The 21,134-nt window shown below is 50.2% G+C and overlaps 1 long non-coding RNA gene across 1 annotated transcript; it reads left to right on the top strand.

Annotated features, from left to right (window-relative positions):
- The first annotated feature begins 1,333 nt into the window (after positions 1-1,333).
- LOC309622136 lies at positions 1,334-3,819 on the top strand. Its single transcript, XR_014240539.1, has 3 exons — positions 1,334-1,543; positions 2,345-2,420; positions 3,553-3,819. It is a non-coding gene; the product is annotated as an uncharacterized lncRNA (long non-coding RNA).
- The last annotated feature ends 17,315 nt before the right edge of the window (positions 3,820-21,134 follow it).

Raw genomic sequence — 21,134 nt, 5'->3', positions numbered from 1 at the left:
ATGACGGGTGAATTTCTGTAATGAATTCCGACTTATGACATTTAAGGTTATTTATAGACTGTCTTGAAAAGAGTGATGGGATCATGTAATTTACTCTATTAATTAGAAGTTGAAAAAAGGAAAGAATTCAGTGAAATGGAAGAATTTCAAATTTGACTTATCAGGCAAGTACTGACTAATTACTTTAGATAAATTTCCCTATATTATCGGAAGATAATCTCCTATATCATCTCTTACCACCATCAGAAAACCACCCCCCAAAAGGGGGACCTCGTTCATATTGAAAATAACTTCTTAACGTGCAGGCATTACAGTAGGGCATTCTAGACACTGGGGGAGGGAAAAACCATTGTATTTTTTTCTGACATTCATGTTCAACTTATTTCCAAAGTTCTTTAAAGTGTGGCATTCTTACAGGTAGACAATGTTGCTGAACAAGCGTTTGTTTCTTCCCTTTTCTTCCCCCAGGCTCAAAGATTTGGAAAGAGATAGTTAACAGAAAAGGTAAGGTAACCTCCACCTTAACAAAATATATGATCAAATGTGACCATTTGACAGATACTATGTAGTTCATAAAAACAAAATTAAGTGGAATTGGCTCTCTTTTCCCTAAAGTTGAGGATAACGTGGATGTTTCTGTCTAGTGTGCTGTACTAATAGGCTATTATGGGTTAGCTTTTGGTAACTCATCGAGTTTCCCAGTCTGGGTTCCGTACCATCAAGTCTGGATTATAACTTGTCCTGGTCACACTGTTTTTGCAAATCAGTTTTGTTCTAGTACTCTATCATGTGTCTGTTTCACCTCTAATCTTTCCATTTGTCACCACTCTGGAGATGGTGTGATATGATCTTAACGGAAACATCAGGAACATGTCTTGTGAATATTTAGTTTTCTTTTTGGCCGACTCAGCATTGCCTGCCATTCAGTCATTGTTATGTGACCAGGCAGTGTAACTATTTGTGTATTAGTCCATTGGTTCCTACCTTGGGAATGTGGAGACTTGTAAACCTCTGTCCTTCCCTTAGGAATGCATGAAGGAGAAATGGAATCTCTTGCATGAATTTCTGCAGACAGAAATAAAGAATCAGTTATGTGACTTGAAAACCAAACTACATAGAGAAGAATTATCAGAGGTAAGTCGTCAGCATCCCGGCGGCTAGAAAACGTTTCCTCCCATGTAACTTGTCTGTGACCAGGGAGGCAGAATAATCCCACCTCTCCCTGTTCCCTGATGGTTATGAAGGAAGCGCATGTGTTTCCTTATTCTCTCATGGCCCCTTGTTTACATTCACTGCTACTTAAATGATCCTTTCCTGCTGTAGGAGGGCTACCTGGCTCAAGTCAGATCCCTTTTAAATAAAGATTTGTCCTTGGAGAACAGAGCTCATGCTTTCAGTTGGGAAGTGAACGGCTGTCTAGAAAACGGGAGCCAGACAAGTGGTGAGGAGCGCAGAGTGGAAATAGCAGAGAAAAACAAGTCCCCCAAACCTGTTTCCAAACTTTGCATGCCCAGGAGAAGCAAGTCCGATGGAGAAACAAACTGTAAGAGCGCTTGACTCGTTTGACCTCGTTGGAATCTGGTACCACCTAAGGGGAGGACAGACTTGGCGCCATAGGGTCTGTCTGTTCCCCCCACACACAACCCCTCCACCGGCAGTACTTGTTTTTTTGTGTATCCTTTTTTTTGGTGGGGGGATGGCTGTGTTGCTCGGCTTGTACGATCTTAGTTCTCCAACCAGGGATCGAACCCCGGCCCTTGGCAGTGAGAGTGCCGAGTCTTAACCGCTGGACCGCCGTGGAATTCCCTCTTGTGTATACGTCTAACTAGCTTAGATATATACTTTAAATTTTTGTCTTCAACCAAGTTATAGAGCATTAGATCCCCAAATGCGGTTGAATTTATGAGGTATAAGATAACAGGAGCTGCTGATATCTATGACTTGTAAGTTACATGCCTGTTTAAGCTAAGCATTTATTCTTAGACTCCTTCCCCACTTGTAGTCAGAGTAACTCTTCTGGAATTTTTAAAAAAAGAGCATGGGACTTGAGCGCAGGTCAGGTGCTTGGCCACTTCATCTTTTGACGAAATAAACGGAGGCTCTGTTTCCTTGTGCGTCTCAGGGTTGGGCCCCTCATACAAGAGCTTGTGTTAAAATGGCCCAGCAGACTGGCAGGTGCTAATTTGAGGAGTTTATCAAGATGGTGGTTGCTTAGAATAAGAAGAGAAGGTTACTTAATCCTCAGAACCTGGTCTCTGCACCAGCTTGGTAATGCTGAAGAACTGTACCTTGGCTGTGAACTCTTTATTCATAGTGGCTTTTTTGTTTCTTTTTCTTTAAGCAGCTGAAGTCTCATCTAGCCCCAGGATTAGAAGGCAAACTACCAGGCAGACCACCATCACATCTCATTTCACAAGGAGGTCAGTATATAATGAATGGACAGCCCCCATTTTAGGGGCCAACGGTTTTTGGTAAAACACATATAAATTCGTAGGATGTAACTTAGTAATTCTGACTTCCACATTGCTTCGGTTTTCCTTTTGATATTCTGTTATCAGACATTCGTGAACAGCATTTCTGAAGATCTCATCCGTTTTTACTCTTCACATAGGAAACTTCAAATGTACATACACAGAATTACCAAGGATAGTAAAATGAACCCCTGTGTACCTATCACCCAGTGTCAACAGTTAACATCTCCTGGCTGTGGTTTCATCTATACCCCCATATGCTCCAAGTGAAAATTATTCCAAATGGATTACAGCTCCATACACACCCATCTCCTCCCAGCTGGGTTACTTTGAAGCAAATCGGACATGTCATCTTATCCACACATACTATATTTCTAGATGACAAGGTCTCTTTCTCTGACAAGTTTTTTATTCATATTTTGCCATAATGGCTAACATCTAGCAAACAGTCTTTTGAAGAAGACAAAACAGGCCTTATAAAGTGTAACAGTTCCTTACTAACAAATATATAGCAGTGTTCATTCTTCCCCTTGTGTAACAGAGTTTGGTTGATTTGCTCCTTAAGCCTTTCGAGTGATAGATTCCTTATCTTCTTGCCATTGATTTAAAGAAAATAGGTCTTTTTTTCTAATAGCTTCTAGGTCTGGCCGACTGCATCGTTTTGGTGGTTAGTGTGTTCCCTTGCCTCCAGTTTTCTGTAAACTGGTAGTTAGGTCTAGAGTCTTGATCAGATTCCAGCTTTATTTTGTGAGACTTCATTGACGGCATGGGGCTGTCCATCAGAGGCATGTAATGTCTCTTCGGTGATTCTAGCAGCCATTGATCAAAGTCTAGATCCATTATTTCTTAAGGTTTGCAAAATGGTGGTATTCTAAACCTGTCATCCAAAGAAACATTAAGCTCGAAGCTTCTTTTAATGTCCTGGCAAAAAGGGCTTCTCAGAGGGAAGAGGGGACCATGCCCTGAATCTTTCCAAAGAGAGGGTACTCTTGGTAGGGAGGAATATGAGTTGTTTCGTGCCCACTGGAGGTCTAGGGTCTGGTGAGCTAACAGTTGGCTTTACTGTGTGTGTGTGTGACAGGCCTGCCAAACGGAAACCTGAGGAAGACCCTGAAAAAGCAAAATCGGATGATTCTGTCGATGAAGAAGAAAAAGACCAGGTAGGGCTCGCATTTAAGTTTCTTAACTCTGCCTTTTTTTGGTACACTTGCTGGTAATTGTGAATTTATACTTGGTCTGTCTATGGACCGTAAGTGACTGAGAGGGTGTTAGAACACACCCCTGGACCCAGGGCAGTACGAAGTGTATTATGGTTCGCCCCGAGGACTCAGCAGGCCCGTAACTTTGGTCTGTTCTCTCCTGTCTACCTTCCTACGTCTCCAGCTGTCAAGATTTGACAGTCGAACCAGCAGGTGTGATGTGTTCAAAGCATTTGCTTCTGATGTCAGATAAGCTCCTTTCCCACATCGAATTTCTCTATAAAAGCAGAATTGTCGTGTTATTATGTGTATTGTAATAATGCTGCTTAGACTTTTTAGGTTAGAAAACTGGTGGCTTGCCAAAGACCTCCAATATAGAAAATGTCAGTCTCTAGCACTGTCTCATGTGACTTGAGCGGCAAACCTAGGTACTACCAGATGGTCACACGCTCTCTATTTCATTCCTGCCACAGGATTAGCTGTGTAAGTCGGGAAGTCTGTAGGTTTACAGGTGGGTAGTAAATGCCCTGTTACCTGCTAAAGATGAGTATCCGTGGTTTGCTCTAAGGCAGGGTTTCTCAACCAAGGCATTGACTTTTGGGGCCAGATAAACCTTTGCTGTGGTGTGTGAGTCCTGTGCATCGTAGAGTGCTTAGCAAGGTCCCGACCTCTTACTCACTAGGTGCCCGTAACATTCCCTCTCTCTCCTCCCAGTTGTGACAGCCAAAATCACCTTCAGACTTCCCCAGATGTCCCCTGGGGGGCACAGTTGCACTCAGTGAGAAGCAGTGGACTCAAGGCTACCAATATCTTTGAGGTAGACTTGACGTCCTGTTGTGAAAGACATACTCATTCTCCTGTTTTTATTTTGGAAATTAGATGCCACTGTTCATGATCGTTATTCAGATGTCTGTAATTAAGCTTCGTCAGACTACCCACTCACAGGTGGGACACTGAGACAGAGGGAAACAGCTTGTCCAAGTCACATGGCCACATCCCTTGCCTCCTAAGAAAACGTGTCACAAGTGAAAGCAAGCTGGCTCTTGTAATATTGACAAGTCTTTTTCTTTAAACAAATGTGCCAGTTTTAGAGTTGTTCTTTGCCCTCTAACCTTTTGGAGGGCTTACATAGCCTTCAAGCTTCTAAAGAAACGAACTGGGGCACTCTTTCCCAAGCAGGAAGCAGTTTCACTGGCAGTGTGTGAGAGGCCTTGGGGACTTGGAGGATGAACACTTGTCGAAACAGGGTGTATCCCGATATGCTAGAGTAAGGCTCAGCGCACCACACCGGTGTTATCAGGTGGTGTTGGTCAAAGAAGTAGTACTACAGAGAGAATCTTACTTTAGTCAATTTCAAGTTTTGAGATCTCACTATGTTTTTTAAAACAGGTATTAAATACATGCATTTGGTAAAACAGTACAAGAGGCTGTTTGGTACATAGCAGCCAAAGAAAAACAATGTGGCTATTCCGTGCTGAGCTATGCTGTGAGCATTATCAAATAAATACTGGATTCTGAGGCCTTTGTTCAGGAACAAAAAAGAATATAAAATATCTCATTACCACAACTAAGGAGCTGGCCTGTGGCAACTAAGACCCGGCACAATTAACTAACTAACTAACTGACTATGTCTTTTTTTTTTTTTTTTCTTTATGACAAAAGACTTAAAAATGACCACGGTTAAAGATTTGATGAAAGTTCATAATAATGCAGTTGACAAGAAAATTAGTTATTTCTGAGATATACATTTTAAAGTAATAACTAGGATTATTACATATAACATTATACCAGAACATATAAGATTTTTAGAAATTTCATGTAATGTCTGAAACGTTTATATTAACATATTTCCATACATATTTCCATACACATACAAATATAAGATTTTTAGAAATTTCATGTAATGTCTGAAACATTTATATTAACATATTTCCATACAAATAACCCAATGAAAGTTTAGTATTAGTTGTTTTGTTTGTTTTTTTATACTGCAGGTTCTTATTAGGCATCAATTTTATACACATCAGTGTATACATGTCAATCCCAATCGCCCAATTCAGCACACCACCATCCCCACCCCACAGCAGTTTTCCCCCCTTGGTGTCCGTATGTCCATTCTCTACATCTGTGTCTCAACTTCTGCCCTGCAAACTGGCTCATCTGTACCATTTTTCTAGGTTCCACATACATGCATTAATATACGATATTTGTTTTTCTCTTTCTGACTTACTTCACTCTGTATGACAGTCTCTAGATCCATCCACGTCTCAACAAATGACTCAATTTCGTTCCTTTTTATGGCTGAGTAATATTCCATTGTATATATGTACCACAACTTCTTTATCCATTCGTCTGTTGATGGGCATTTAGGTTGCTTCCATGACCTGGCTATTGTAAATAGTGCTGCAGTGAACATTCGGGTGCATGTGTCTTTTTGAATTACGGTTTTCTCTGGGTATATGCCCAGTAGTGGGATTGCTGGGTCATATGGTAATTCTATTTTTAGTTTTTTAAGGAACCTCCATATTGTTCTCCATAGTGGCTGTATCAATTTACATTCCCACCAAGAGTGCAAGAGGGTTCCCTTTCCTCCACACCCTCTCCAGCATTTGTTGTTTGTAGATTTTCTGATGATGCCCATTCTAACAGGAGTGAGGTGATACCTCATTGTAGTTTTGATTTGCATTTCTCTAATAATTAGTGATGTTGAGCATCTTTTCATGTGCTTCGTGGCCGTCTGTATGTCTTCTTTGGAGAAATGTCTATTTAGGTCTTCTGCCCATTTTTGGATTGGGGTGTTTGTTTCTTTAATATTGAGCTGAATGAGCTGTTTATATATTTTGGAGATTAATCCTTTGTCCGTTGATTCATTTGCAAATATTTTCTCCCATTCTGAGGGTTGTCTTTTCGTCTTGTTTATGGTTTCCTTTGCTGTGCAAAAGCTTTGAAGTTTCATTAGGTCCCACTTGTTTATTTTTGTTTTTATTTCCATTACTCTAGGAGGTGGATCAAAAAAGATCTTGCTGTGATTTATGTCAAAGAGTGTTCTTCCTATGTTTTCCTCTAAGAGTTTTATAGTGTCCACTCTTATATTTAGGTCTCTAATCCATTTTGAGTTTATTTTTGTGTATGGTGTTAGGGAGTATTCTAATTTCATTCTTTTACATGTAGCTGTCCAGTTTTCCCAGCACCACTTATTGAAGAGACTGTCTTTTCTCCATTGTATATCTTTGCCTCCTTTGTCATAGATTAGTTGACCATAGGTGCGTGGGCTAATCTCTGGGCTTTCTATCTTGTTCCATTGATCTATGTTTCTGTTTTTGTGCCAGTACCATATTGTCTTGATTACTGTAGCTTTGTAGTATAGTCTGAAGTCAGGGAGTCTGATTCCTCCAGCTCCATTTTTTTCCCTCAAGACTGCTTTGGCTATTCGGGGTCTTTTGTGTCTCCATACAAATTTTAAGATGATTTGTTCTAGCTCCGTAAAAATGCCATTGGTAATTTGATAGGGATTGCATTGAATCTGTAGATTGCTTTGGGTAGTATACTCATTTTCACAATGTTGATTCTTCCAATCCAAGAACATGGTATATCTCTCCATCTGTTGGTATCATCCTTAATTTCTTTCATCAGTGTCTTATAGTTTTCTGCATACAGGTCTTTTGTCTCCCTAGGTAGGTTTATTCCTAGGTATTTTATTCTTTTTGTTGCAATGGTAAATGGGAGTGTTTCCTTAATTTCTCTTTCAGATTTTTCATCATTAGTGTATAGGAATGCAAGAGATTTCTGTGCATTAATTTTGTATCCTGCAACTTTACCATATTCATTGATTAGCTCTAGCAGTTTTCTGGTGGCAGTTTTAGGATTCTCTTTGTATAGTATCATGTCATCCGCAAACAGTGACAGTTTTACTTCTTCTTTTCCAATTTGTATTCCTTTTATTTCTTTTTCTTCTCTGATTGCCGTGGCTAGGACTTCCAGAACTATGTTGAATAATAGTGGTGAGAGTGGACATCCTTGTCTCGTTCCTGATCTTAGAGGAAATGCTTTCAGTTTTTCACCATTGAGAATGATGTTTGCTGTGGGTTTGTCATATATGGCCTTTATTATGTTGAGGTAGGTTCCCTCTACGCCCACTTTCTGGAGAGTTTTTTTTATTAGAAATGGGTGTTGAATTTTGTCAAAAGCTTTTTCTGCATCTATTGAGATGATCATATGGTTTTTATTCTTCAATTTGGTAATATGGTGTATCACATTGATTGATTTGCGTATGTTGAAGAATCCTTGCATCCCTGGGATAAATCCCACTTGATCGTGGTGTATGATCCTTTTAATGTGTTGTCGGATTCTGTTTGCTAGTATTTTGTTGAGGATTTTTGCATCTATATTCATCAGTGATACTGGTCTGTAATTTTCTTTTTTTGTAGTGTCTTTGTCTGGTTTTGGTATCAGGGTGATGGTGGCCTCATAGAATGAGTTTGGGAGTGTTCTTTCCTCTGCAATTTTTTGGAAGAGTTTGAGAAGGATGGGTGTTAGCTCTTCTCTAAATGTTTGATAGAATTCACCTGTGAAGCCATCTGGTCCTGGACTTTTGTTTGTTGGAAGATTTTTAATCACAGTTTCAATTTCATTACTTGTGATTGGTCTGTTCATATTTTCTGTTTCTTCCTGGTTCAGTCTTGGAAGGTTATACCTTTCTAAGAATTTGTCCATTTCTTCCAGGTTGTCCATTTTATTGGCATAAAGTTGCCTGTAGTAGTCTCTTAGGATGCTTTGTATTTCTGCGGTGTCTGTTGTAACTTCTCCTTTCTCATTTCTGATTTTATTGATTTGAGTCCTCTCCCTCTTTTTCTTGATGAGTCTGGCTAATGGCTTATCAATTTTGTTTATCTTCTCAAAGAACCAACTTTTAGTTTTATTGATCTTTGCTATTGTTTTCATTGTTTCTATTTCATTTATTTCTGCTCTGATCTTTATGATTTCTTTCCTTCTGCTAACTTTGGGTTTTGTTTGTTCTTCTTTCTCTAGTTTCTTTAGGTGTAAGGTTAGATTGTTTACTTGAGATTTTTCTTGTTTCTTTAGGTAGGCTTGTATAGCTATAAACTTCCCTCTTAGAACTGCTTTTGCTGCATCCCATAGGTTTTGGGTCGTCGTGTTTTCATTGTCATTTGTCTCTAGGTATTTTTTTATTTCCTCTTTGATTTCTTCAGTGATCTCTTGGTTATTTAGTAACGTATTGTTTAGCCTCCATGTGTTTGTCTTCTTTACGTTTTTTTTTCCCTGTAATTCATTTCTAATCTCATAGCGTTGTGGTCAGAAAAGATGCTTGATATGATTTCAATTTTCTTAAATTTACTGAGGCTTGATTTGTGACCCAAGATGTGATCTATCCTGGAGAATGTTCCGTGCGCACTTGAGAAGAACGTGTAATCTGCTGTTTTTGGATGGAATGTCCTATATATATCAATTAAATCTATCTGGTCTATTGTGTCATTTAAAGCTTCTGTTTCCTTATTTATTTTCATTTTGGATGATCTGTCCATTGGTGTAAGTGAGGTGTTAAAGTCCCCCACTATTACTGTGTTACTGTTGATTTCCTCTTTTATAGCTGTTAGCAGTTGCCTTATGTATTGAGGTGCTCCTATGTTGGGTGCATATATATTTATAATTGTTATATCTTCTTCTTGGATTGATCCCTGGATCATTATGTAGTGTCCTTCCTTGTCTCTTGTAACATTCTTTATTTTAAAGTCTATTTTATCTGATATGAGTATAGCTCCTCCAGCTTTCTTTTGATTTCCATTTGCATGGAATATCTTTTTCCATCCCCTTACTTTCAGTCTGTATGTGTCCCTAGGTCTAAAGTGGGTCTCTTGTAGACAGCATATATATGGGTCTTGTTTTTGTATCCATTCAGCCAGTCTATGTCTTTTGGTTGGGGCATTTAATCCATTCACGTTTAAGGTAATTATCGATATGTATGTTCCTATGACCATTTTCTTAATTGTTTTGGGTTTGTTTTTGTAGGTCCTTTTCTTCTCTTGTGTTTCCCACTTAGAGAAGTTCCTTTAGCATTTGTTGTAGAGCTGGTTTGGTGGTGCTGAATTCTCGTAGCTTTTGCTTGTCTGTAAAGCTTTTGATTTCTCCATCAAATCTAAATGAGATCCTTGCTGGGTAGAGTAATCTTGGTTGTAGGTTCTTCCCTTTCAGCACTTTAAGTATATCATGCCACTCCCTTCTGGCTTGCAGAGTTTCTGCTGAGAAATCAGCTGTTAACCTTATGGGAGTTCCCTTGTATGTTATTTGTTGGTTTTCCCTTGCTGCTTTCAATAATTTTTCTTTGTCTTTAATTTTCGCCACTTTGATTACTATGTGTCTCGGCGTGTTTCTCCTTGGGTTTATTCTGTATGGGACTCTCTGCACTTCCTGGACTTGGGTGGCTATTTCCTTTCCCATGTTAGGGAAGTTTTCGACTATAATCTCTTCAAATATTTTCTCTGGTCCTTTCTCTCTCTCTTCTCCTTCTGGGACCCCTATAATGCGAATGTTGTTGCATTTAATGTTGTCCCAGAGGTCTCTTAGGCTGTCTTCATTTCTTTTCATTCTTTTTTCTTTAGTCTGTTCCGCAGCAGTGAATTCCACCATTCTGTCTTCCAGGTCACTTATCCGTTCTTCTGCCTCAGTTATTCTGCTATTGATTCCTTCTAGTGTAGTTTTCATTTCAGTTATTGTATTGGTCATCTCTGTTTGTTTGTTCTTTAATTCTTCTAGGCCTTTGTTAATCATTTCTTGCATCTTCTCAATCTTTGCCTCCATTCTTATTCTGAAGTCCTGGATCATCTTCACTATCATTATTCTGAATTCTTTTTCTGGAAGGTTGCCTATCTCCACTTCATTTAGTTGTTTTTCTGGGGTTTTTTCTTCTTCCTTCATCTGGTACATAGCCCTCTGCCTTTTCATCTTCTCTATCTTTCTGTAACTGTGGTTTTTGGTCCACAGGCTGCAGGATTGTAGTTTCTCTTGCTTCTGCTGTCTGCCCTCTGGTGGTTGAGGCTATCTAAGAGGCTTGATGGGAGGCTCTGGTCCTGACTATTTCTTAAAATCTCATTGATAGGTATTTAATATGATTTTTAAAAATTTATTTATTTATTTAATTTATTTATTTTTGGCTGCATTGGGTCTTCCTTGCTGCGTGTGTGCTTTCTCCAGTTGCGGTGAGCGGGGGCTACTCTTCGTTGCGGTGCGTGGGCTTCTCATTGCGGTGGCTTCTCTTGTTACGGAGCACGGGCTCTAGGCGCGCGGGCTTCAGTAGTTGGGGCACGAGGACTCAGTAGTTGTGGCTTTTGGGCTCTAGAGCGCAGGCTCAGTAGTTGTGGCGCACGGGCTTCATTGCTCCGCGGCGTGTGGGAACTTCCCGGACCAGGGCTTGAACCCTTGACCCCTGCATTGGCAGGCGGATTCTTAACCACTGCGCCAGCAGGGAAGCCCAGGCTCCAGCCTTTTTAAAAATGTGTTCCTTCCACCTTCGTGGAGCAGGCGTAGGGGATGGGGAGGAGTGAGAACCCGATTGGCAGGGGTCCGGTCGCAACCCCGGAAGGGGACGGGGGACGATCTAAGAGGTGGCACCGGGCCACAGTCGACCCCCAGTGACAGCTAACAGCTGCAGTGCTGCCCCTTCCTGCCCCAGGACCTGAGCTCAGGTCCCGGGGCGGCTGGAGAAACGCACTGTTTTTGGTGAGATGCTCTTACTTACTGTGTGGAGCTGCTCCGGCGACCATGCCCCGCAGGGCCCTGTGCCCGTCCTCCCTGCCCCCTGCCCAGGGCTCGGAGAACAGCAGTCTCTGCGGGGCAACCTGCTTCCAAGTCCTTCAGTGACCACGGAGGACTGGGAACGGGCTGGGCTACCGGGGAGCCTGGGCACCCAACCCCTGAGCTCAGCCCTGGGGGCTCCCGTGAGGGCAGGGGCTGGGGGCTGCGGGCGGTGAGCGGAGGGGCCTCCAGCCGGCATCAGCCTGGGCCCTGGACCCGGGGAAAGGCCTCACCCTCTCAGTCCTGACCTGCCGCTCAGGAACCCTGTGGCCCACCAGCCCGAGGCCTGTGTCGCCCGCCACGGACTGCCCGGTGCACGGCTGGGGTGCCAACGCCACACCTGGATTTTGCACGGGGACCATCTGGGGGCTCGGTGCACAGGAAGACGAGCGGCCCCCAGGCCCCGACACGCCCCTTCCATATCCATCGAGAGGTGCCTGATGGAAGGCCGGCTGTGCTCCTTTTCAAGCCCCAGGGAATTCACACGAACAGCCCTCCCGGCCACGGGGTGCCTGCCCACCGGCTCTGGGCCTGCGACCAGCCCAGAACACAGAAGGCACCGAAGTGGGTGCAGGGAGCTGAGCCGGGGCTGCAGAAGGGCAGACACCACAGCCTGGTCCACAACCGACTGCCCTAGGGCGGGTGAGAACGGGCGGGCAGGCTGAGGGGAGGGCAGAGCGTGGCACGGCCTGCCCGCCTGGGCCACGGGGAGAAGGTCGGGGCGCCGCCCGCGCGCTCGCTCCGCTGCCTGGCGTCCTTTGTGGGGGCGAAGGGCCGGAGGCAGGGCTCCCGAGGAGCTCAAAGGCCCGGGAAGGACACACGGGATGGTCCAGAGCCACCCTACCGCTCCAGTGGTGCAGCACCCTCTCTGAATTCCTACTGCCACCAAAACACATCCCTAAGGCCTTTGGGAAGAATCGCTAGGACCCAGGAAGGCAGCCCCCTGCTGTGGTCCAGACTTCAGCAGCTGCCGATGATCAGAGGGAGCCAGCCGGCCGGCCTTGAGCAGGAGGACAGGACACGGGGACAGGGACAGCCACAGCCGGGCTTCCCACAGCTGTGCCCACCGCCAGAACCAGCTCCAGCCAATCACAGCCCCCGAGATGCCAAACAGTGACGGGCGAGAGGCTGGCAGGAAACTGACACCCCCTCACTGGAGAGCCTGCCCGGCCGGGGTGCAGGGCACCATCCCCGTCTGAACTCACCCCACAGCTCAGCCGTCTCCCAGTGACCCAGACGCGTCACCACGGCCCCAGGGCTGATCCCCGACCAAGGTCAGAACTCCCCCCGGTGTGACGGCCCCCATGCCACTCCTGTGGTGGAAGGGACGGCAGGCAGAGACCAGGAGTAGAGTCTTTTTATTAACGGCTGCGTTTTCAAAGAACCGTTTTGTTACCAGGAAAGCTCCCCAGGAAGGGATTGCATTAGTGCAACAAGGGGGAGCCTTGATGCCAGGCTCTCCAGACACTTCCAGGTGGAGACTTTTGGCCTAGGCCGGCCACCGGGGACTCAGGGGCTGGGAGGACACGCGGCCCCTCCCCCGCCCCGACGGGGCGCTAAGGCACCCGGTCCGCCTGGGTGGGCAAAACCCCGTGCCTTCAGCAGGCCGGCGGCTTGCAGCCCTCAACCTGCAGCCCTTTGCTCAGGAGGAAGGCGTCCTGCGTGGGGTCACAACCCAGGAAGAGCTTCACCATGCCCTTGGCATCCTCGGAGCCCCCTGGCCTCAGAATGCAGCTTCTGTAGTCCATGGCAACCTGACGAGAGGGGGTGGGGCTGCAGGAGGGTGGAGCACCCCCTTCACTGAGGGTGTGGGTGTGGCCACCTCTGCTGTGACTCAACAAAGGGCAGGGGAGCAGGGGAGCAGGGGGTCCAGGGCAGGGCCCTCAGAGCCTGGCAGGCCCAGGCGGGCGGCACAAGCATCTAGGCCCAGGCCAAGGACCTCCGTGCAGACCGGCCTCTCACCTTGCCACTCAGGACGCCCTCCCGCTTGAAACGTGTGTGGAACGTGTCCGCGGAGTACACCTCGCTGCACAGGTAGCCATAGGACTGGGCGTCGTAGCTTCCTGCCAGGTGGCCGAAGGTCGCAAGCAGGTGGGTCCCTGGGACACACGCGGAGAAGCTCCTGCCCGGCCCCCTGGCCGCTCCGTGCCCCTTCCCCAGAGAGGGGGCCTCAAAGCAGCCCTGTCTGAGTCCCCTGCCACTAGAGGGAGTATTGGCCCAACACTTCTAGAAAACGGGGACCTGGCGGGCAACTCAGTGGAGGGACACCAATAAATTTTTGCCGACTTTCTGCTGAAGCTCACGAGGGTTCACCCCTAAGCCTCTTACAAGGTCAGCTGCCCGAGGCTCTGAGGGATGAGTCAGGGCTCACCTTCCAGCACGGGGAGAGCGCGGGTTCAAGCGCTCACGAGGGAGTGAACTGCGTCTCCGCACCGACACGCACGGGCAAACCTCGTCGACGCGTTCCGTCCGGGATATGAAGCCCTCTCCTGCCTCTTCCAGGCTCTCCAGAAAGCACGTGCAGATACACCCACCCCACCCTCGGACTCCGCGGGCCACAGCTGGAGGGACCAGGCCAGGAACCGAGGCAGGAAGAGGCCAGAGGTCAGCGGGCCTCGGCCAGAGCCCGTCAGTCGGTCCCCCTTCACACACCACCAGAGGATCCTCTTGACCTGGGCAGTAGCCGCCAACCGACCGCTAAGGTGGGCCCGGCGTGCACTTGGCTACCTGGCGTGGCTGGGACCCCGAGGACCTCCTGGCAGAGGCGGGCATTCTCCTGGGCCGGGTCCGCGGGCGTCTGCGTGTGCAGGGCCTTGTCCACCTTGGCCAGGACGATCTGGCGCAGGTTGAAGAGGCCTGGAGGGCGGGAGGAAGGAGACGGGGGGCTGGCACTGTGTGCAGGCCGCGCTTTCCAGCCGGGCGGTCCGGGAGCCCCTTTCCTTTCCCTCGGCCCGACCGCACCGGGGTTGGCCAGCTGGGACTTGATGAGTTGGCCAGCAGCTCCAGGGGACGGCGCTGCCCGTGCCCCACCGAGACTGGCAGCAACGCCAGGGCTTCACAGGGCGCGGCGCTCCCGGCCCCAGAGCCTTCCCTCTGGTTCTCATCACCGGCTGTCGCCAGAGTCGCAGGTAACGTGCCTTTCTTGTCGTTTGTCTTTTTTCCGGCCCTCAGCCACGCAAAGGTGTGAAGCCCTGACACTCGCTGCCACGTGGATACACCCTGAGAACACGATGCTCAGCGAGAGACATCAAACACAGAAGGACACACAGGGTGTGACCCCACTGAGGGGAAACTTCCAGAACAGGTAGATCCACAGAGTCAGAGTGGGTTCCTGGTGGTCAGGGGCAGGGGAGGGGAGGGAATGATAACTAAAGGCGTGAGGGACACTTTTGGGGTGAGGGAAATGTTCCAAAACAGGGCAGTAGTGACGGCTGCACAGCTCAGTAAAGTGTCCCCACGCGCTCCGGTGCAGCCTGTGAGAGCATCGCTCTCAGGACGAAGGGCTGACCGCAGGAAGACTGAACGAGCACTGGGTCCTGGGCCCAGACGCTCAGCTGGGGACCCCCCCCCCCGTGGGGAAGTCCCTGGGACTTGCTGAGCCTCCACCGAGACTGGCAGCAGCCCCAGGGCCTCACAGGGCGTGGCGCTCCTGGCCCCAGAGCCTACCCTCTGGTTCTCATCACCGCCTGTCACCAGACTTGCATGCAATGTTCTTTTCTTTTCTTTTGTCTTTTTAAAGGCAACTCTTGAATACACGTATTTAACATGCAGGGAACCAGTCTTGACTCCTTGATCTGCGGCTTCCAGCCTCCAGAGTCTCGAGGACATCCACTTCCGTTTTTTAACACACCCTGTGCGTGGGGTTTGATGATGGAAACTGACACCGAGGGCGTCACCACGTGCGGGGTGACATCAGCGGAAGAATCCCGTGGCGAGGGCCTGCCTGAGAACCACGGGAGAGCCCGGGCCCTCCCCGCCCCCTGCCTGCAGCCCCGCGCCCGCACCCACCTGGGAGCGGAGCTGGTGCGTCGCTTGCCAGAACTCATGGAAGTAGGTCTCCAGCTCATCATGCTGCAACAGGGAGGGCGGGTTGGGCGTAGGCTTGGTGAAGTTGGCCACCATGGCCACGATGGCAATCTGGCGCCTCCCATCCTGCTGCAGGCAGCCCGGCTGCAGGCCAAAGCAGGCCATGTGCCCGGACTTCCCTTCCCTGGGGAGGGACGCGGGTGAGGCCCCGCTTCCACAGAGGAGCCCTGGCCCACGGCCGACAGGTTACCCCACGCATGCACCGAGGGTAGAGGTCCAGGTAGAACTTGCCGATGGATGACCTTGTCCGCGGCCGCGTCCCGGACCATGTAGAGCCTCACATCTTCGTGACACACGTTGGCACCCTCCTCCAGGTCGAAGGTCAGCCCCAGCAGCTCCTGGGAGATGCCCAGCCGCCCGCGCGTGACCACCTGCATGGGGAAGGACTCATTGAGCAGGTACCGGTCCACGTGGTAGCGCGTCTCCTCCCCCTGGTTCGTGTAGTAGCACAGGTCCTAGACGTTGATGGGCCCGTCAAAGTGCAGGCCCCGCCTCTGGCACTTGGCCTTCTTTAGGTCCAGGATCACGGCCGCTCCTGCTCCCCGAGGGGCTTCAGCTTCTGGGCCAGCTCATCTGCGGGCGGAGGGGAGAGGTTCGGCTATGTCCCTGTGGCAGCCTCCCAGCCGCCACCCACCCCACGCCCCTCGAGGCAGAATGAAGGGTTGGGGAAGGCGACCCCCAAGGGCTGACACAGTGGGGTCTCAGGCAGCACCACGTCCAGTCAAGGTCCACCTGACCCCTGTCCCCACTGGGACTCGGGGAGGCGGGGTTACCTAGGAAAGTGGCCACCACCGGGCTGGTCTTGGCCATGTTCATCTCCAGCACGGAGTCGGCACGCGTGCTGAACCCCAGCAGGCGGGACTTCTGAGCCTGCAGCCTTACCAGCTCCCCGAGGATCGCGCAGTTCTCCTGGAACCCAGAGACGGCCAGCGCTGGGGACCGTGGGCCACGCCCTCCCCACGGGCCCCGGGCCAGGTCTCTGAGGGCGGGCAGGGCTCTCAGGCCACTGGCGGGCACAGCCAATCCCCCTCCCTCCTCCTCCTGGCCCGGATTTCTAGACACTTTGGTGCTGTCCTAACACGTGGTCTTTATGAACACAGGTCCTTTTGGAACCAGAAACGGCGTGAACCGTGATGAGCTCTAAGGCCAAGGGCAGGAAGAAATGTGACCAGGCTCTCCAGGAGCCACCCAGGGGCCTCGCCGGGCTCAACAATACAGACTCGGCTGCCGTGCAGACAGCAGGTCATCCCCACGGCGCCCGAACACCCAGCCCCCTGGACGGCGAGACGCCTGTTGCTGCCGGTGGCCCGGGGCTGGCTGGTGAGGCCCGGCCCCAGGCGTACGCCACCTTCTCTGGGGCCACCTCTCCGGCTCTGCGGTGGGGTTCTCCTGGGAGCCCCCAGTCACCACAGGACCAACGTGGCCTGTCTGCAGCCCAGGAAGGTGGGGACACAGGACTGTCCCCCACGCCCCCCACATCACCCACGAGGCCGAGCAAGCACCAGTGGTGTCTGCGGGGAAGATGAAGGGCTCATGCACAGCCCCCATCTACTGAAGATGCTGAACAGGAGAAGCACAGACTGCAGCCACACGCGGTATGGACCAAACGCAAGTGTCCTTGCAGGAACCGATGTCTGAATGTCAAGGCCGTACCCGGGCCACAGTGAGAAGGCCCAGACCCCACGCAAGGCACAGAGAGGAGATGGGGGGAACATCTGCGAAGCTGAGCTCATGGGGCATCACCCCAGAAGGAGAGGGAGAGGAGGAGGGAGAGGGAGAGAGAGGGAGGTGCAGACGTCTCTCCCTTCCCTGGGGGTTCTCTAGTGCAGCCAAGGCTGAAAAGCACTGCATTTCGGGAGATGGGTCCTCGTGGAAAAGTTAAATAGTAGCTCATGGCATTATCGACACATATTAAAAAGGCCCCAAATCTTGGGGAGTCAGGGAGGGGAGCTGGCGGCTGCCTCGTAAAGGAGGAGAGATTGGGCGTCAGAGGAGGTGCCTGTGCAGCCCGCCGCCGCCGCCCAGGGCCCCGCAGACTTCATCTCCCAGCTGTGGTCCCGGGCTGGAAGGCAGCGGGGAGGTCAAGCCGTCCAAGCATCAACGTTGACTTCAGGGCTGATCTAAAAGGCGCCTGGTGTTTGTTGAAGCAGAAGAAAGAGAAAGCAGTGGGGAGAGGAGGGGAGGGGGAGGGAGCCCCCATCAGCCCTTCTCCCTCTCTCCCTCTCTGTCTCCCTCTCTCCCTCCTTCCCTCCCTCCCTCTACCTCCCTGCTTCTCACTCTCACTCTCCCTCCATCTCTCCCTCTGCCTCTCTCCCTCTCCCTCTTTCCCTCTCCCTCTCTCCCTGTCCCCCTTTCCCTGTCCCTGTTTCCCTGTTCCGCTCTTCCGATACCTCATTCCCTCTCCCTCTCTCCCTCTCTCCCTCTCTCCCTCCCTCTCTCCCTCTCCTGCTCCCTCTCCCTCTCCCTCTCCCTCTCCCTCTCCCTCCACCTCCTTCCCTCTCTGGAGAGGGTGCCTGCTTCCTTCTCTGTCTCCCTCTCTGGAGAGGGAAGGAGGTGGAGGGAGAGGGATAGAGGGAGGGAGGGAAAGACAAAGGCATCTCTCCCTCCCTCCCTCTCTCCCTCTCTCCCTCCCTCTCTCCCTCCCTCTCTCCATCTCCCTCACTCCCTCCCAGAGATGGAGAGACAGAGGAAGAGGCAGAGACAAGGGAGAGGGAGAGAGGGAGAGGGAGAGAGAGGGGGGAGGGAGGGAGAGAGAGAGAGGTGTCTTCCTCCCTCCCTTTCCCTCTCTCCCTCCCTCTCTCCCTCTCCTGCTCCCTCTCCCTCTCTGGAGAGGGAAGGAGGTGGAGGGAGAGGGAGTAGGAGAGGGAGGGGGGAGAGTGAGAGAGGGATAGAGGGAGGGAAGGAAAGACAAAGACGTCTCTCCCCCCCTCCCTCTATCCCTCTCTCCCTCCCTTTATCCCTCTCTCGCTCCCTCTCTCCCACTCCCTCGCTCCCTCTCCTCCCTCTCCCTCTCCCTCCAACTCTCCCACTCCCTCCGTCTCTCCATCTCCCTCACTCCCAGAGACGGAGGAAGAGGCAGAGACAAGGGAGAGGGAGAAGGAGAGAGAGGGGGGAGAGAGGGAGAGAGAGAGAGGTCTCTTCCTCCCTCCCTTTCCCTCTCTCCTTCTTCTCTCCCTCTCTCCCTCTCCCTCTCTCCCCCCTCCCTCTGCTCCTCTCCCTCAGCTCTGCCTCTCCCTCCATCTCTCCCTCTCTGAGAGGAAATGAGGGAGCGGGAGAGCCGGAGGGAGAGGGAGAGACGGAGGGAGCGGGAGAGACAGAGGGAGGGAGAGGGAGAAGGAGGGAGGGAGAGGGAGAGAGGAAGGGAAAGGGCGAGGGAGAGGGAGGGAGGGAGGGCGAGACATCTCTCCCTCTCCCTCTCCCTCCCCCTTCCTCTCCCTCTCCTAGAGGGAGGGAGGGAGAGGGAGAGACAGAGGGAGAGGAGAGGGAGGGAGCGAAGGAGAGGGGGAGTTGGAGAAGGAGGTAGGGAGAGGGAGAAGGAGAGAGGGTGCCTGCTTCCCTCTCTGTCTCCCTCCCTCCCTCTCCGTGTCCCTCTCTCCCCCCTCTCCCTCTCCCTCTGTCTCTCCCTCTCTGGGAGGGAGAGAGGGAGAGGGAGAGGGAGGGAGAGGGAGCAGGAGGGAAAATGATGGAGGGATGGAGAGGGAGAGAGGGTGAGGGAGAGAAGGAGGGAGGGAGAGGGAGGGAGGAAGAGACCTCTCCCTCCCTCCCTCTGCCTCCCTCCTTCTCCTCCCTCTTCTCCCTCTTCTCCCTCTCCCTCCAACTCTCCCTCTCCCTCCGTCTCTCCATCTCCCTCACTCCCTCCCAGAGACGGAGAGACAGAGGTAGAGGCAGAGCGGAACACGGAAACAAGGACAGGGAAACAGGCACAGGGAGAGAGGCAGGGACAGAGGGAGAGGAGAGGGAAGAGGGAGAGGAAAGAGAGAGAGGGAGGGAGAGAGGGAGAGACAGATGGAGAGAGAGGGAGGGAGAGAGAGAGAGGGAGAGGGAAAGAGAGGGAGAGCAGAACAGGGAAAGAGGGACAGGGAGGGAGAGAGGGAGGAGAGGAAGCAGGGAGAAAAGAGAGAAAGAACACACCATCTACATTTCTGTCAGATGACACCGGGGATCCTTACACAACCAGGAGAAAATAACACAGGGAGGCTCTTTCTCAGCTGGAACTGGAACTGCAGAGGGGGCCAAACACCACCAGGCTGGCCACACATGTCCAGCCGCCACTCCAGCCCCGTCAGCCGTGAGTCTGGTCACCAGGGCTCTGAGTGTCTGCTCCAGGGAGCTGGGGTTCACCCTCTCACCGGTGAGGCCGGGCCAAGACCGCGGGGCCCCGGGCTGGACACATAGGGGGAAACGCATCCCCACAGGACAGCTTGTGTGAGCAGATTCAGCTGCCAGATTCTAGAGGCCCGGGACCACCCTGTGGCCCATGAAAAACAGGAGGCCACGAGGGTCTTGCATCGTGATTCCTGTCCGTTGGACTGTAAAGTTTATGTAGGGAATCTTGCAAACAGTGGTAACAAGGCTGAATTGGAACGAGATTTAGGCTATTACGGACCACTCTGAAGTGTGTGGGTTGCTAAAAGCCCTCCCGGCTTCGCTCTTGTTGAATGTGAAGATCCCCGAGATGCAGCCGATGCTGTCCGAGAACTAGATGGGAGAACACTATGTGGCTGCCGAGTAAGAGTGGACCTGTCGAATGGGGAAAAGAGAAGTCGCAATCGTGACCGCCTCCTTCTTGGGGTCGTCGCCCTCGAGATGATTATCGGAGGAGGAGTCCTCCACCTCCCACACATCTCCAAGATGGAGAGCTTTCTCCGTCAGCCAGAGCAGGTCCCTTTCTAGATATAGGAGAAGAGAGAGATGACTGTCCCAGGAGAGAAATCACAAGCCGTCCCGATCTTTCTCTAGGTCTCCTAGCCGATCTAGGTCAAATGAAAGGAAATAGAAGACCACTTTGCAAGAGGAGTGGTGTACAGGCAATAACTTCATCTGACAGGAGTAGGTACAGAAAATTCAAGTTTTGTTTGAGACTTCTGAAGCTTGGTGCACTTTTTAAATGTTTTAGTTGTTCACATTTGTTTGTCTCTTGGGACAGTGACCCATAAAGGTGTCATTCTCTATGGTTTGAAATGGGTCATATGAGGCTTGTGATATGAAGAATTGTTACCTTCCAATGTTCCCTTAAGCAAAATTGAATTTGCTTTGAATTTTTGGTCTTGCCTAGACTGATAATAAAACTTTAACTCCTGCCCACCTAAAGTGTGATGTTTACTATTATGGAAACAACACTGGCAAACATGGAAAAGACTTTCTGTAGCTGGGAAATGATATGCAGCTGTAGTTAAGCAAGCAGTCTTTAAAAGGTGCTGTGAACACAAGCCAGCAGGTAAAAATGAAAGCCGCACCCTTACCCTAGATTAGAGGTTTAAAAATTCCACTAGTCTTCACACGGGACAAGAGGTTGTCCAGGGAGTTGAGAATCTAAGAAGTTTCAAGGAAGTTAGTTTACCTTTGAGTT

The sequence above is a fragment of the Balaenoptera borealis genome, assembly GCF_965194805.1.
Source record: "Balaenoptera borealis genome assembly, contig: HAP1_SCAFFOLD_1618, whole genome shotgun sequence".
Classification (NCBI taxonomy): Eukaryota; Metazoa; Chordata; class Mammalia; order Artiodactyla; family Balaenopteridae; genus Balaenoptera; species Balaenoptera borealis.
Note: the sequence above shows the minus strand (reverse complement) of the source record. Positions and strands in the feature narration are given on the sequence as shown.